We start from the raw sequence: 18,154 nt of genomic DNA, 5'->3' as shown, positions 1-18,154 counted from the left end.
TACGTGAGACATAAATATATGCATTATTTTGCACCACAAAGAAAAAAGATCTTGCCGGGACATTACAATATATTAATAATGTCGTGCCATTTAGGATCCTTCATCAGGTTGCAAAATGCCATTATTTCCAAACTATAAGGCAGAATTTGCTTTTCTTCCTAACAGCATGGATGTGCACAGCTCTTTCACTCCTTCTCCGTTTCACAGGATAAATCCTCCATATCCTTCATACTATGACATGAAAGCATAGAAATGCTTTCACTGCATAAAGTTAAGATACACAAAGTTTATAATTTGCTTTACATTTATGCAGTAGTGGGTACATGAGACACTTGCCTCATACAATATGGTATCTCTTGAGGATGAAGGCAGAGCTAGACGACATAAAGAAAAAATCTTTCAGAAGAAAGGAAGATCAGGTATTTCATTCAAACACCAGCTGAATGATACTCACATAAACTGATTTGTTTTCCAGAATATGAAAGACTGGATCTGCTCATAGATGAGGTAAGTCATTCTCTTCAAGAACTTAACTTAGGTCCGAAGATATGTGTGCTTTGCTTTACTAATCTTATGGGATGCATGGTTTTAAATAGCATGAGTGTAGATGCCAGTAACAAGCACTTGTGAGTGACACCTGGGGAGCTTATTTGTCATTTCATTTATTTAAAAACTGTGCTTCCCTAAGCTGCCTGCTCCAAATTCATCTCCATATATCAAATTATTTGTTTTAATTTGTGTGGAAAAAATTATCATGAAACTGCTCAGGACGCTGAAATCCTCTCTCTCTCTCTGCATACTAGGAAGCAAAATGCAAGGCCTCTTATTATGGTCAGATTCCTGTTTCAGTGCAGACATGGAAGTAAGGTTGGTACATTCTACTCTTCTGCCACTGCAGAAATTTGTCTCCTCTGTTATAACTGTGAAGAGATCTGGTTGCTAGTTACGGTATGTGTTCACGTGTGTTTTAGGCAATCCATAGGAGAAAAAGGAGGCAGCTGTTTGATGCCTCAAGAGACCTTCTGATGCCAAAACCGACTACTTTATATATATACCTGCTGTAAAAGGCACATGGTTCAGATTGTGTTAAATGATCAACACCTTCAAAGCCATCAGTATGTGGCATTCGACCGTCATTAGGAGAAGGCCACATACTGCAGGTAAAGGTGCAGCATCAACACCCAAGTCCTGATCTCACTGTGCCTCTGGTGAGTGCAGTAAAGTGAGGTAAAAAGAACGTGGGTAACATCACACATCTTCAGCAATGTTTGGTAATAATACGTCTCTCAACACCAAGAAAGTGCTGAATAGCAACATGTAATGTTCTTAATCACAGAAGGCCAAATTTTCATAATATCTAGCAATCTCAAACAGCAATGTACCTGCTGCACTAACATGTAATACATGTTCAATCACATAACTGGGCAACCAAGTAGCTTCTTAGGCATTGCTAGCAATTTACACAGACAATTGTAGTAAATCCATGCAGAGCTGTAGTTTATGCATACCACTCCAAAAGTAGGTACTAAAAATCTAATTCATAGAGCTAGTTTTTTTAAGAGACCTCCTTTTTTGCCACCTAAAATTACCTTCCTTTCGATCTTTAATTCAGAGTAACAAAACATGGGCACTCAAATAGCCATTAGTGCAAGCAAGCCAGCAGAATGGTAGCTTGATTGCATGTACAATTTTCTGTGGGATATCGGAAAGCAAGTTAGTAATTTGGCCCTTTATCATTTTCTCTCTACATATGCGTAGGTGGGTGCTTCCATGTGTATCTATATGAATTACTATATCATATAATTACTTAATGCAATTAGAGTGAAAACCCAGAAACTACACTCTTGTTTTTCTGACTGTTTCCCCTTTTTTAAAAATAAATTACTCACCCCAGTGGCTAGAGCCAAAATATTCTTTACACTTGATGATTTAGCTACCTTATGTGTTTTTACTGGGGGAAAAAAAAGCCCTCTATCATTTATCATGTCATCTTATCACAGTCTCTTTGTGAGACGCAAATAGCACACTAATGTTTTCTTTTGTTAGGGTGAGTTGGCAATCTCCTCAGAGATGGAGCAACTACAGACAGCTCTTTTTTTTGATAATCTTCCTGACACTTGGATGAGACTGGCTTATCCATCAACATACAGTTGCTCAGTAGTAAGTCAAATGCCAACAGTCATTCAGTATGGATGGCACTTCATGTCCATTATAAAAAGACAGAATTGAAACTAAAGAATCTTTTTGGCAAATATCTTACCTTCTTGTGTAACTCAGAATAGCTTTTTATCATAAACTGGTATTACCAGTGTTATGAAAAGCAGAAAGAGCCTTACATTTACCTTGCCAATTACAGCAGACTTTACAAGATTTCTCTAAAATTTGCATTCCCACTTCTTCCTTGCTTGCTTGCTTTTTTCTCAAGCTGTGTGCGCTGATCAAATACATTTGACAAGTGCTGTAGCACTCAGTTATCTGCTACTCAGAAGACCAAGCTTGTTTTCCTGTGTCTTTTGGGATCAGAATTTGTAACAATAAAAGGGCGTTGCTCTGAGCTCAAGGGTGAAATGATCACCAGAAGAAGTAGCAATTAACAAAGCGGCTTCTGTTAAGGACAGAGAAAAGTTTCAGAGGAATTAATGGAGCCATCATGTTTCTGTTCATCTTAATTGAACATCTTAAGATGTGTCAATCTATCTACTCTCCATGACTATTTTATAATACCAAAAATAAAACTGAAAACAAAAAGTGAAAGCCGTCCAAGACTGGCAGATTATTTCCTTGCTGACATACATTCAATTCTCCACGGGTAGCCTCCTGAGTGAGGCAAAGAGCCACTGGCTGATGGAGCTAACCAGGACTCCAGAGCTGACCAAAGGACAGGAAAGCTCTGCCAAGCACAAAGACAGGTAGCGCTAGAAGGCAAAGCAAGCCCACACTTCTGAGATCCGTTCAGACTTCTGAGAGATCAAAAGTGGAAGAAGAAATCTTGTTCAGCAGAGGAGACATTGAGAAAAGCACCAGAGGTACATTGTGGTGAAGATCAATCAGAGCTTTACGGAATTAAATGCTCTTTTAGCTTTCCTTGATGGAAAACTAAACCACCATAGAGATACTGTGATGTCTGTGATAAATATATGTCCTGAAGACAGAAAGCGTTGCCTAGGGGATATAACGCAGTAATGCTAAATTACAAGCTGTTTTCCTGAAGGACAACACAGCTGCTTTCTTTAAAAAAATATATGGAGGATTCAAGCTGGACCTTATATTCATGTTTGGACAAAAGAGGGTAAAAGTACCCACTGATTATATAAAAGCTGTCTTGCAGAACTAGTAGGATTTAAGGTGACAGATTATCTTTTACCATCAGGTGCAAAATGCAGTGAGTCACCAGGGAGCAAAATCATTGCTGTGAAGCAGAGTTATGCAGCTGGGCTCCAAGACGGCCTCCCTGCTGGAGCACAGTATGTACGGGGAGGGACTGCGGAGCAGGTGAAAGGGAGCCACCACAGCGGGTCTGCATAGACAGCACTGGTGGAGTGGTCAGCTTAGCCTGGCTGTCAGTCCCCTGGGTTTGGGGAGGTGAAAAAAAACCAACAGAGACTGAAAACAAAACTTGAATCAATGTCATGTCTAAAACCCCATAGTAATTGTCAGTAGCAGGAGCTGTGAGCTTACTCCAGGGAAGGACATCCTCCCTGTCATGCACGCTGCAAAGCATGCAGAGGCCTCAGCCATCATGATAGTTTTATCCTCCCTGTTTTCAAACCCCTCTGTCTCTTATATATCTATCTGACATGCCACCATCTGAGACATCTGAAAAAACTCTCTTGGTTTCTAAGAAGCTGCCATTTTAAAGTAAGGTGGGACAGAGTGAGGAGATGAAGGGGGAAAATCAGAACACATGACAGTTTAAGCATGTTGGGCTCAGCAAACATGTCAGAAACAGCAAACACAAGTGATAAAATGCTGGAGATCGTCAGATCACCTAATAATCTCAGATCTTCAGTTTGTCTTCAGGATCCTTTTCTGTGTCTCTGAAATGAACATGAATTCTGTTAATGCTTTCCTTCCTGGCCCTATATGTCACCTATTTCACGTTTCTGTGGAGGAGTCGCCTCTTGCCTCTAAGCCAGCAGTCTCCTGTCTCTGGCTTAGAGACAGTCAACTACCCCCAGGGCAGATGTGCTAGCATTTCTGAACAGCAGCATTTTAGGAAGCAAGAAGCAATGTCACAGAGTGCCAAAAAACCCCTCAGCTAGAAAGGTGGGGATGTGATGCCCGAGATCTTAGATGGGGGAAAAAAAAAACCAAGCTGATGCTTTCTTTTTCAGGCCACAGAAATTCAACAGATAGGGAAATACAGTGTGGAGGAAAGAGAAAGATTGGAAACTTGTGTCACTGGTCATCCAGCTTTCTGTAAATTTGCAAAAGACCAACAGTGGAATGCCTTAACAGAGGTAAAAAATGTTTGGGTTCTGGGCTGTGACTGCATTGTCAGGCAACGGCTGGTGCAGGCTGAGGTGAGAGCAGCAGTGAATGAGGATTTGAAAGGAGACATCACATGTAGAAGGGATGAAGTGAAGGGGCATATAAGGAGCAGAGGATGGTGGGGAGGGGGGGCAGGAAGGCACAAAATATAGGAGCTGCCAGAAGAGGGGATGTTCATTCCCTCTTTGGGAGATATTCATGATACACAGATAGAGGCTTAGAAACTATTCCACAAAAACTCAGGGTTATGGCACTGACTCCCTCACAGGCTAGAAAAATACATGCTTGAAAAGAAAAGGCCTTCAGGGTAGGAGGGTTTGTTATTTGGGGTTTTAAACTGACAGAATCTGCTGCTGACTTGTAAGGTGGGGAGGTATTAACTCCTGAGAAGGAGGAACAAAAGGCAAGGATTGCGATCCTGCGAGAAAAGACAAGGAGCATTGCAAGTAGAGGTGGGCTGGTCCAGACGGGGGGGTTAAGGATATTCATCGAGTGCTTTGAGATGAAACATGCTGTGTGTTCGCAAAGGTGTCTGTCAGTCAAGTGGGGGAGCAACATTGTGACAACCTCTCTTCCAGGAGCAGCAAAGACCAAGATTTTATTCCCTGCAAAGCCAGCCAAGAAATTACTGAAATGGCTGTTTTAACAATCAAAGCAAACAGGGAGAGAACAAAAGAACTCCAGATGCATGTACACACACATCCATCCATCTATCCATGTCCTCCTATGGCCTCCGAAGAGCCAACTTCCACTTCAAGAAAGTCTCTTACACTGGTGAGAAAACAAGCAGCAAATTATTTTGCTGCTGTAAAACTTAAAATTATCTTCGTTTCAGGGAGGGGTGCGAAAAGGGTATAACTTGCATGAAAATTTCTGAGAGTACTGTTAAGTCTAATGCACATGGAATGGCAGAAAAGAGGTTAGATTTCTTTTGAAGGAGCCACTCTTGTTTCCTGAATACCAACTTGCTGTCTTACTGCCTACCTCTCAAAGCACAGCTGCTGCTGTGGCTCCTTGAGACAAACAGGCTCAGGTTCCAGAGGGGCTGTCCTGAAAGCCCACAAACACACAGTATTGCTGCACTTGCTGTTATTCACTTGTCAGTATTTAATTAACAAACACAAATGCAGAACTATGCTGAAATCAAAAAAAGATAGTTCGGTTTGGAAAAAACTTTTAATATGAGGAAGTTGCTTGATAAACAGAGAAAAAATTGTTGTTCAGCTGCACTCAAAACACAAGAAAAGGGAAAAAACATCAATGTGTGCCAGGGCAAAAGCACCACTGTCTTGGCAAGAAACAGAAACATTTGCAAGCTTCTGAGTTAGTATTTGAACAATTGGGAAGAAAATGAACTAGAAAAACTGCCTGATGGGCTGCTGAGAAGAATCTTCCTCCCCCTGCTACACACACTGATTTTTGTGTTTTCTTATATCCGGATAAGATGGACTGATGGTACAACAAATAATATCTGACACAGGAGTTATACAAAAACTATGGTATCAAGAACAGAATTTATAGTGGCCTGCACTCCTTGAATTCAATAGCAATCAGATGAGCAACAAAAGTATAATCAACTACCACTAATCTGTTCTACCAGAAGATACTGAAAACTCTATAAGCTTTTTCAGACAGTTGCTATCCCAGTATAGGCTGATACAAAATAAAAACCAAAACACCAAAACCAAACCAAGCCCTGAATTCCTGGTTGAAGATCAAGGTGAGAAGAAACCTTAAGCCTGGCTGTCAAACACCTGAAGAAACAGGTTTTCCAGTGTTTGCTTTGGTCATTTTCCCTATGGTTGATAACTTTAATAAATTACCCTTAACCCTTCATCAGAAGTCTGCCCTTCTCCACTTTTATCCCAAGTTCCTAGTCAGCAACTTCTCAAATTGCCCTTCACATTTTGGAGCTATCTTCACATATTGCAGATGAGGGTCAGAATTCCCTGTTGCCAAGCTATTCATTTTTTCAGTATTTCCTTTTAATCCTTTTCCTACACAAAACAAATTTCTAAATATTACCTGTGTCAAAGTAAAGATTTTTAAATATACATACTTAACTTGGGGCTGGTGGGAGGTAGGGCTGCAATTGTTTGCAGTCCAGGAGCTTCACTTTACTGGATCCTTCTTAGCAGGGCAGGTGCCAGGTTGGTGTGTGTGCACACACAGAGCATTCCAGATACAATGTGCATCCAGGTCCTTCCCAGCACCTGTGATTCCTGACCTTCTACACCCAGTTTGCTTCTAAACACTTTGAAAGCAAGAGCACCCTATTGAAACCCTCAGTGTTCCAGCATTTGCTAAGCAGTACATTCTATTAGTGAACACGTTCACTGCAGGTTAAAATTCTCAGACGCAGATGATACAATGCACTGAGAAGTATTGGCTGGAGGAAAAAAGCCTGTCATACATAGCAGGACTACTGATAATGTGCAGTGTATTACACTACAGCAAAAATGACTAACATCAAAGCTAAACAGGAATGATTTGTATGGTTGAGACAAGTAGAATAAAATACGTATTTTAACTAAATCAGTTTTTAGGAACACCAGGCACAGGTTAATCCTTTATAAATATGTTCACAGAGTACATTAGACACCAGCCCGCCTACACAAAATGAATGCAGCACACACTCTGATGTATTACAGAGGCAGGATAAATGAGGGAACTCTTCTGTGTTTGATCTGGTTCTGCTCTGTAATTCAGAGATACTGGAGATGGGTGGTGAGTTTCTCATTGATCCCAAAAGAACCAATAATGTTGAATCCTGTGAAATGTAAGCTTTGTAGAGGATTGGAGGCTATGCACGAAGGACATTGTAGCTTTAGGGGCATAGTCTCTTCTCTGGAATGTGTGTAACTGGCATTCGCAAGAGTCATACATATCCTGGGGAAACTAGACCCTGTAGCTTAACAATACTTAAAATGCATACCTAGCTCCACAGGCAATTATATCACTCTCATGGCTACATCTGCATCCAGTTATCAAAGGATAAATTTCCAGCAGATAATAAATGAACCTGCAAATGAGTATCTTCAGAATTTTTGAAACAATGCTAAATTTGCCACACATCAGCATTTAAAAATGCAGCAGAACGAAGCCAGAACATCAATCCAAGTCTAAGATATTTCAATAGAAAACACAGAGCTGGAAATAAGCAATTCAATTCCCCCCCACACCCTCCATTCTTTCCAGCTCTTTAAACCACTTACTCCAGTCCTTGCTTCTCTGAACTGTATTTTGCATGTGGTGGAAGTGTTAATCCACAGTTACCGCACAACAGGGTTGTGAATTTTAGCTAATGAAAGCTTTTAAAGGCACAATGAAATGCTCAGATGAAAGGCAACAAAGAAGTGCAAAGTATTATTACAGCCTAGCCTAAGTTTTACTGAGAGCATTCTTATACAGGATGGACACAGCATAAATACGTATTACAGATGATAACCTCCCTGGAAAGGCTAATTCCCACCTCTGAAGCTGCCAGAGGCAAGGGGTGGCAGTCTTATAAGACTTAATAGAGTCTCATAATGTTTTCATCCTGTTCCTACCCCCAGGAACTGGGAGAGAACCCCTGTATACATCTGAATCCTTAATGAACAGTGTGTCCATCCCGGCATATTGCCGGCACAATGAGATCACAGGGAGTGCAGACTAGGATGGTTCAGTGAACACTTAAAGGCAGAGGCAAACATAGGAAGGACAGCAAATGCTGTAGTCCCAGTTACAGCAGCTTGCCATACAGTAAGTTTACAGCGTGTGTCTGTATGCTATCTATGGGAGAGGTAAGCAAAGGGACAGATGTCTACTTGTCATTTTCCTTGATAATTTTTCCTAAAATCCAAGTAATTGTGCATGATATCAAAAAGGAGCAATTAACACAGTCTGTATTTTGCAAAGGTGAGAAAGGGATAGCTGTCAACAGGATGTGGATGAAAGCACCAGTAACTCATTTGGAAAAGAACTAGCACCAGAATAAATGTACAACAGCTTACCAGGCAGAGAGAGGACAGGATCTGCTGCTCTGAAAGATGGTTTGATCTGTTACGATGGGAATGAAGTCTCCAGTTTGAAAAATATTATTCTGCTTCCTGGGTCTGCAAAAGCTAACATTGTTCTAAAGACTGCATCTCTCTGATCAGCTGCCCTGTTTCACTGATCATAGTCTAAGTGATCCGTAGCCCCCTTCTTTTTCTGCCTCTGTTCAGATAAAAGATTACAGCTTCATTTCAGTTATTATTTGCATGTTTTTCTTAACAGTTTACTCTCAGCAGCTTCTGATTTAACCTTACATGTTCTGTAGTTTGGGAAAAGGCTAGAAAGATAATTTTTAGATCGGTACCTAACATTTTCAAAGTAATAGCAGGCACCTCACGCATGCATCTCATGTTCCACCCTTTTGGAAAATGTATTCTAACACTCTACTTACCTGCTTTAAAAGGACTGGCATGTTGAACCAGCCGGCCTTTTCCCACTGCTATAGCTTTTCATGTTGTATTCTGCTCTTCCAATTTCTGTATTTTCCCTGCATTTTGCAAGACAAAATGCAGAAGTTTAAAGGCACATAATGTTTATGTGACAAAACCTTGCTTCTAAGTACAGTATTACAGATGGATTCATTTAATGCAACAGCATAACGTAATTTAATTATAGTAATAGTGCACAGCAACAATCTTACTACTTATGTCAGATTGTGAGACATTGTCTCTTAAAAGCTTCATTATTATTATTTAGTTTTTGGATTTAGTTCCACAGTGCCCCCCCCCCCCCCCTACATACAGTAAATTAATTTCATAGGTGTAGGAGAAGAAACAGTAGGTAAATTGCTGCCATTTTGCCCTAAGAATTCACAATACTAACTGAAAACCTATTTTGCATTATCAGGTGATAGTCAGACAGCCTATGATGAAAGCTTGTAGCCTTCTGGGCAGTAAGCCCTCAGACCTGCATTCTGCAGTTAAAAAAAATTTTAAAAAAATCAAAAAACAACATGGGCAAAAAACCAAATAGGAGCATTCCACCACATCTACCTTTTGTATTTACCTGAGAGCTTTTACTGTGGATTGATCCAAAATCCTGTGCCAGTCATTAACTATTTCTACATTCATGTAAACTATAGTAGTTCAGGGCTCCAGGTTTTTTCAGCCCACAGCTTCCACTGATATCAGCTGTGGCTGACAGCAATTCTGAAAATCCAACCCAGAGTAATTCCTATTTCTAAAATGTTTTCTATCTGAAGACCAAAGATTTTTTTATCAGTGTTAATTTAGCCTTGAGAAAGACAGAAAAATGTATCTTCAGGCAGCACAGCTGTATGCAAAGTGAACATCTGTCCATTGCCAAATTCAGTTTAGCTAATAATATAAAAAACACACTTCATTTTCTTTTGCAGACAGGATCAGACTGCAAGGGAAAGCCTGGGGAGGAGAGGATTTCCGTGTTTTAAAAAGAGAAACGGGAAGACTGAATTTCCTAAAGTCACTGAGGAAATGTGTGGCTGCACTAGGAAAAGAACTCAGCACTCTAGCAGCAGAGATACCATTTTCACAGCCAAAACCAGATGGTTTTTCCCTGCAGTGTGACATAACAGCACAAACAGAGTAGGTCTGTGGATTTTGTGGCAATGAAGTTAAATAAGGTTAATTTCTGGGTGGCTGAGAGGTATTGTCTTTTTGTAATTGCATCATGGCAAAAGCTCTTCTTGTTGTATTTCAATAACAAGTAGCCAGGTAATGTGAATTAGCCAAACCAGTGCAAATCACTGCTTTTTAGAGGAGTAACAAGATGTACCCTTTTCTTGAAAGTATGGAAACTGCAAAAATAATCCTGCTGCATGCTGACCTGTTGCTGTTCATTTCCTAGCTTGCCCAAGGCTTTGTGTGTATTTTCAGTCTATACATTTATTTAGGTGTGAAGCTAAAGCCACAAAGGGTCTTGGGCTCAGTCCTGTAATGCTTGACTCTTGGGGACTCTTTCAGCTTAAGAAACCCCTAGCTCCACAAAAGCCAGTATCTCTGCATCTCTGTGTGCAAGGGACTTGCATTTCTACTTCTTTCAAGGTTTTTTGGAAGATGACTCCAGGGTGAGTGGATACACTTGTCTCCCCTTTTGGCTTCACAATGTGTATAGGTGTGTGGAAGTATCCATGCCCAGTGGCTCCTTTTAGTACAACATACCAACATAAGGAGTAAATAAGTCGAGCTAGATTTCCCCACTCCTTTTAAAGCATCAGCAATGTATATAAGAGCAGTTCTGTGCCATGAGAAATAAAAATGCACAGCCCTTTCCTATTTGATTTTGAGTAGATGTTTCAATCCAGAATCAATCTTCTGCAGCAAGTATTTGCTAAAACCTAGCCAATTCACTGTTTTACAATACCAAAGGCCACCTGCCACATCTATGGCACCTTTACAAGCTACAGATAGAAACATAATTACATGCCAATTCATTTTTGCATTAATTTTGGCATGCAGCAGAACCCCTTTCTCTAGCCAGTCTCTGCTACTGCAGCAACACCCTGTAATCAGCAGAAACCTGGACTTTGATAGAAGTGGCACCATTTTTACACCTTTATGCCCTGGTGTACTTCATACGGTGTACCATTTGCTGCCAAAAGCCTCTGCATTCCTTAAAGCTTTGTCTCAGAAAAAAGAAATCCGGGTCAAACTCCCCTGCATCAAAGCAAGCTGGTGGGGGATTTCAACCTTTGTCTTAGCTCCGCGTCTTAGGTGACTCTTCTGAAGATTTAAGGGCACTAAGAAAACATTGTCCTCTTTGCTGTGTTTTGCATGGAACTTTATTACAACTGGAAAGCAAGAAACTGTTCCCAGCCTAAGATCTGCTACAGTAAATAGGGTCACTTCAGCTGCGTTTGTAGCAAGATGAGGTACAGAAGTCTGTTCCTCACATTGATAACATTGTTCCCTTGCCTATAGGTGTCAGTTTGGAAACAAACCTAGAGCTACAATCCATTTAAAGTGAAACTCATGATTATTAGTCTCTCTGCTATTTCTTTTTCCTCTTTTTTTTCAGTTTAACCATTCCAGTGCAGTGAACAACTTCCGCGCTGCTGTGAGCTTGACTCCTAGCCTCAAGATCTCACCCTCCCTAGTGTTGTCTGGATATCAATTTTTTCAACCCCCAGTCCTTCCTCACAGGTAGGAAGCACATCACAACTCATTAGTAATTTACTGCTACAGTAATTTTTATAATTACTGCCAGGAGGCCTCATTAAATTTGATCTAATGAATAAATATTGTATTTTTCAACGTGATTACCAGAACAGCTTAAGCTGTGTGCCATAAACAATTATTTTCTTCAATATGCAGTATGTCAGTGAGTATTGATTTTTATTTTGTAAAGAATTTACTGTATTTCTATCCATGGCTATTAAGTAATAAGTAGCCAACCCTCTGAAGCCTCAATTGCCACAGAGCAGATGGCAAAACAGGATTTGGGGTATATGTTGCAAAACGTAAAATAATGCACATTAGTGAAGATAAAGGGTTTGTCTGGAGGTTAAGGAGTGCTACAATGGGAATGTCTCTTCTAGCCCTCAAGAAAGCAGCCTGCTCTAGTCTGATGAGTAAGTCAGATAACAAAAAAATTTAGGATTTATTAGCAGGATACAAAAATGCATTTTATCTCGAAGAACTAACATATGAACAAACAATGATGCCTTACGTTTCATTTGCTTTTAGAGCAATTGCTCAGATGGAACATTCTTCTAACAGGTTTAAGAAAAATAAAGAAATATACAATATGCTGAACATGAACCTATAGTTCAAACTGAGGCTGCAAATTATATTTACTTTCCAGCATCATTTACTCCTTTTTTTCAGCAATTGCAGACTTCAGCAAACAAAACTGTAGCAAAACAGTGAACTGTAACAAAAGGCATGCACTGGCAATGTCTTAGGACATACATCAGAGGAGCTCAGGACCAGGAGGAAACCCTTTACGTTTTTGTCGGATGAGAATGTTTTCTGCACCTCCAGCTATCCTATACCACATTAGATAGATCCAATTCCCTAGCTAAAGCACTACTTAAATAATTCTAAAGTAAATTTATCTACATCAATAAATAGCACTGCTAGTCTGTGCTATCAGGTTTTTGTTTAAGCAAGACTTTCATTTAGGGCAAAAGAAAAAGGGGTGTGGGTAAACCTTGGGTCACTAGGGGCAATTCATGTACCCGAATCCTATTTAACGGACATTTTGGAACCACATTTTCTGCATTTTCTCCCTTGATTGTTTCATTTAAGGAAACCTGGGAGTCTTGAGATTGTTAGCTCAGTCTCCCACACTCAGTCTCCAAACTGATGGCTTCCACTAGATTTCCCTGGGCTGAGCACAGTGCATTTACCAAGCTGTGTCACCAGAACAGACTCTCTGGCTCTCACCTACACGCAAACATTACCTCCAAGTAAAGCACAGCAATTAACTCTACAGAGAACCTCAGGACTTAGATCCACCTTAGTTGCTACTTAATAACATTTCTGCTTCAGGACACTTAACATTTGCTCTCATAAGGCCCCTTTATACCCAGGCTTCTGTTGTGACAGATGTAAAGGAACCTTAGTCTCACCAACACTGGATGAAAAATACCCGTGCTTCCAGATAGGCTGCCAGACAAAGCATAACCTCCCTCATCTCACCAGTGGTGGGAGCTGCTGAATGATCTTTGCAACAAAGCAACTACAAGACAGATTCTCTCCCCTCTTTTTATTTTTGTTGCTCCATGTCCCAAAAACAAACTAATCACAGCACTGCAGAGCTCAGTAGCACTACAGGTAAAAGCACTAGCAACAGTACCCTGGTCTGATACCTCTAGTACCTCTCTTGGCTGCAGCAACTATTTTGTGACGGAAAATGGTTTAGGTGCCATGCAAACACCAAGAAAACATTGCTCAGAAATTGAGGCAGAAAGAGCTCGAGGTGTTTTTAAGTGTCCAGAGGAGTTGAATGTTTTGTAGAAACAAAGCCATTTACAAAATCCATGTCTTCTTGCATATTATACAGCAAGCCATGGCACACTGGGAAGCGCAAGGGAGCTCCAGCGAGGCTGGCTGTTGCACTACGTATTAGGGAACCCGAAGATATGGCAGGAATCACATTTCCTTGTGGATCCCAATATGTTAAAAGTATAATGTGGTATCTGTACAGGGGAAAACAGAAGCTACATTTCAGCAGTCAGGCTCAATTACCAAGTTAGTTAAGCCTGACATCAGCCAAACTGTTGATCTCATTCATAACTTTTCTTCAGAACTGGAAATAAATCAAAAGCTAGACATGAGATTTTAGAAACTGGAAAAACAGGTGGGAATAAAACCAATGGTACCTAAGAGACTACAATACTCTCAACTCCCGCGCATCAGCTAGAATGTAAAATACACTTACTAGTGAGTATGTCAAAGAAATAAACTGACTCTAATTGCAAAGAGAAAGGGTGTGTGTCTCCAGCCTGTGCTTAGTAGGTACATAGAAAAAAAACAGAAAAGCATTATTCTTTGCTGTGGGTAAGTCTGCAGGTGTTGATGAAAATTAATTGTAATCACATTAAGAACATTCAAGCGTTAATTTTTTCCAAAGCAGGCTTTAGCTAGGTGAGTGAATGGGGTTTTGGTCTTGCAACTACAGGAAAAGTGACTTGTTTAAGATCATACCAGCAGGCTTTGACAGGACACTGTATCTGTATTCGGTAATGGGCACATAGATATCATATATACAGGTATATTTTTATTTACTGGAGGTGTTTTCAGAGCTTTGTAGTATAGATGCTGTTTTCTAGCCACACCAACCATTTAAAAACTCGAAGTTACTTCTCCCAGAAGAAAAATAGGATTACATCAAAGCATTTCAGTTCCTCACAACAAAACTCTGTGCTTGGTTTCCAGTACCAAAATTGTAACATCGCAACTTTTTCATAAGAATTAAATGGAAAGAGAAATAAAGGGGGAAGAAAAAGCTTTAGAGTGTTAACTCTCCACGGCAGGAGGAAGCCAGCATGGGCATTGAGCTCGGCACACTCATTCCCTTCTCCCTGCTGAAAGGGACACAAAAAGAACTCTGGCTAAGCATTTATTTTTCTGCTAATGTGAAAGTTTTCTTTTAAAGAGGAAGCAGATTGAACAGAGCACGAGAAAAGAATTTGACTCTGGCTTATTTCCAAAGGGGTTTTTTTTCCTGATGATTCACTGTTATCACTTGTATTCACATTACTACTAGCCTCAAAAAGAAATACCCAAAACCGAAACCAACCCCCCAACACACCCAACAACAACAAAAAAAATACATAGCACAAAAGCACTAAGAAATATAATCTTTCCTACTGCTAAATTCTGCTAATAAGCTGTATAAGAAGAGAATCATGTAAGATAAGAGTGCCTGTGTTCATTCACATTTGAGTAGGAACATTGCTAAGCCTCTATATCTGGAACTTTAGAGCACATCTAAAAATGGTGAACCTCCAAGGTGTTAAATGAAGTAGTGGACACTGCTTGAATTTATTTTATCTCAGCTATATAATAAAGTAGAAACCATCTAAATCTCTCTCAAGTCTAAGATGTTTAAATATTCAGTATAGTCTTTCCAGTATGTCCTGGGGTGATGTTATGAAGCCGCTTTATTCCTTAACCGTCTGCTCAATGCCCAAGGACACCGTGCCTCCAACATGGACCTGAGGGGGCGTTGAACGGCTCAGCCCAGGGGCTCCAGGGGCTCGGGAGGGAGTGCGCCGGGAGCACTGTGCTGCTTTTTCGATTTCCTTTGTGTTCCAGCTAGCTGGGAAAAGGTTCTGTTGGGTTTTTTCCTTGTTCTTTTTTCCCTTCCCTTCCCCTTGCCTCACTGCCTCCCTTCCCTCCTTGCCGGTCCGGGAAGCCTGCGGGGGTGGCCCCAGCTGGTCCAAGCCCATGTGTCTGTTCCCTCTCTGGGAATTTGTTGTATTTTGAGGGGGTTTTTGATCCTGTTCTACCCTGTTTTGTACATGTGCTAATAAACAGTTTGGCTTCTTTTTCCCACTTTCACTTCTTGTGACCCATTTGTCTCATTGACGGAGGAAAAGAGGAGGAACACGCATTCTGGAGTGTTTCCTTCTGAAGTCTTGTCTCGAAAACCGAGACACAGTAGTTTCATTTTCAAACAGGAGTTTGCTTGGGAGAGCTCTCACCTTCAGTCCTAGTGTGAGTCAGTTGTGAAGCTTATGTAGCAATTCACAAACACAGCACTTTTACATGGATATTCAAGCTATAAAGAGGTAAGGGAAGGCCAAAAGGAGCACCGGTAGGGTTGCTTTGTTATTGCGTATGTGATTAAAAGAAATGAGGGTGGTTGCCATAGGCTTCTGTTATTTACACCTCTTAACACAACCTAGCACATAATTTCATTCTCTGTGCCTGCAGTTAATATTAAGACAGGAAAGGATATAAAGCTAGCTTGAGCCCAAACACAAATCTGTAATTTCAGTAACATTTTGTCTGCCTTCAGGAGTAGACATAAGTTTTACCTGTAGACATATTCCAAGGGAAAGATTGTATCAGTAGGCTTCAACACAGCTGGAGCTACACTTCAACTGATTTTTTTTTTCTAGTCCAAGTGATCAGTACAAAAACTACTACCAGACAGATGCATGCCTTCTTACACCCCATCCTGACCAAACTATGACTTCCGGTTTATTTTTTTCATATAACAGAATTGCCTGCCATCCTTTAAACAAGAGCTTGATCAATTCTAGCTGGAAGAAAGCCTGTACCAAACAGCAACAAGATCTAGTTTAACATGACTGTATCTCTATGCTCTAGACATATTTTCATACAGATTCAATACCCATAACTTCTTGTAAGTATCAGTCACAACAGGATTCCTAGTTCCCCTCCCAACTTCCATTTTCAGGACTCCTACCTGTAGCACTGATCATTATGTTTTTGAGTTCAAACATACAATTCCCCCACCGTTTCCCAGATCCAAAGGGTTTGTGGGGTTCTTGACACCCTTTTAGGTGACCCAGGCTTATTACTTGGAAGGAGTGAGACCCAGTCATATCAGTGTGGTGCTGTCTTCTCTCTCTGGCATTTGGAGCCCATGCACTTGTGTATCTACAACAAAGCCCAGGTTATCTTGGTGCTGGTGTTTATGACCCCACAGACTGACAAGCCTCTATTTGACAGTTTTATCTTTTTACTCACTTAGAGTTGCTTTAGAGGCCAAGAACATGAAAGAACAGTAGGCAGTGTTTCCAAAATCTCCGCACTAGCTCACGCCATTAGCCATCCAAGAGCTGCACTCACAAACAGGTGTAAGTGAATAAACTGGATTATGCCAGCACAGGTCAGTGGGTGACTCTTGCCTAAAGTTTCAGGTGCACAGTGTATTACAGATGGTTTCAAAGTCAGCTGTGTTCCCTCACCCTGAAACATTTCAAGCCATTCTTTAACTAGATGCCACCATTTTGCCCTGCTTCATTTCATTTGCCTACCTAAGCAAATGATGATGATGCTTTGGTATGTTGCCATCTCTACGCTTTTCTCTTCAAAATACATTTTTAGGTTGCTGGCAGACAAAATGAAGGTCTATGAGGACAAGAGGCTAGGAAGGAAGAGGGGTAGTTTCCAAAGTTAAAATTCCATTGCAGCTCCCTACGCTAATATAACTGGTTAAGCAGCCAAGTGTGCTGCTCTGCAATGTTTACTGTATGCTGCTTCAGCCTGTGAAGTAACACTGCCAGGCTGGTTTATAATGAAAAAAACTTTAATTGTTAAGGAAGACAAAATTTTTTTTCTCAAGATTTGAAGAGAGCTTATGCTTCAATGTTTGGCTTAACTAAAAAGCAAGTGGAATGGGGAAGAAGCAAATGACATACATATTAATATATACCGGTCTAAAAAAATCTTCTGATAATAAGGAAGTTATGGCAAATTTAATCAGTATATACCATATATTAATTATAAATTATTATACCAGGTTAAAAAAAGTTTTATCAGACCTATGCACAAGATCACCTGGCTCTACATCTGAGTAGTGAGGGAATGTCAACTCATGCAGCCTTTTTCAATAATAAATCAGTAGTCATTCTACCTCACACATGAGCTTCATTCCTTTGCTCTTCCTTACACAGTGATACTCTATTTCCATGTATCTTTGGTTTTTAAAGCTGACAGAACCTCTTCCTCTCAAGTTTCCTAAACTGCTGCTCTTCCACTGCACTTACAAACCATGAGCTCATTAACTATTTTTCAAGTCCACATCAACAGCATTTAAGTAGCTGTGGTAGAGGGGCTTGGGGAAAGTGATGTATTGAGACACCTCAAAATCATCACGTAAAACACAAACTAACATCCTACACAATTTTTAAATATGAATTTATTCTCACACCATCAGCAGTGCAATGAAAGGCACATCCGAACACAGCTTTTAGGTGAGAGTAACGAGGTGAGGATTTCACCAGTGAACAGTATCCGGGACAGCTCAGTCACTCTGCTGGATCACTTCTTTCCCATTTCCTCTCACTCGGGCCAGCCTTGTATAACCCTTCTGCCACAGCCTCATACAACTCCTGTCTCTAGACCCAGAACAAAAAAGCAGCACAAGTGTCAAAACCAGTCTTCACCATCAGCCTGCAATCAAGGCCCCTCAGGTAATTCTCTCCTCCAGGAAAGAGCTCCTGAGA

This window comes from Corvus cornix, chromosome 7 (genome assembly GCF_000738735.6).
Source record: "Corvus cornix cornix isolate S_Up_H32 chromosome 7, ASM73873v5, whole genome shotgun sequence".
Classification (NCBI taxonomy): Eukaryota; Metazoa; Chordata; class Aves; order Passeriformes; family Corvidae; genus Corvus; species Corvus cornix.
Note: the sequence above shows the minus strand (reverse complement) of the source record.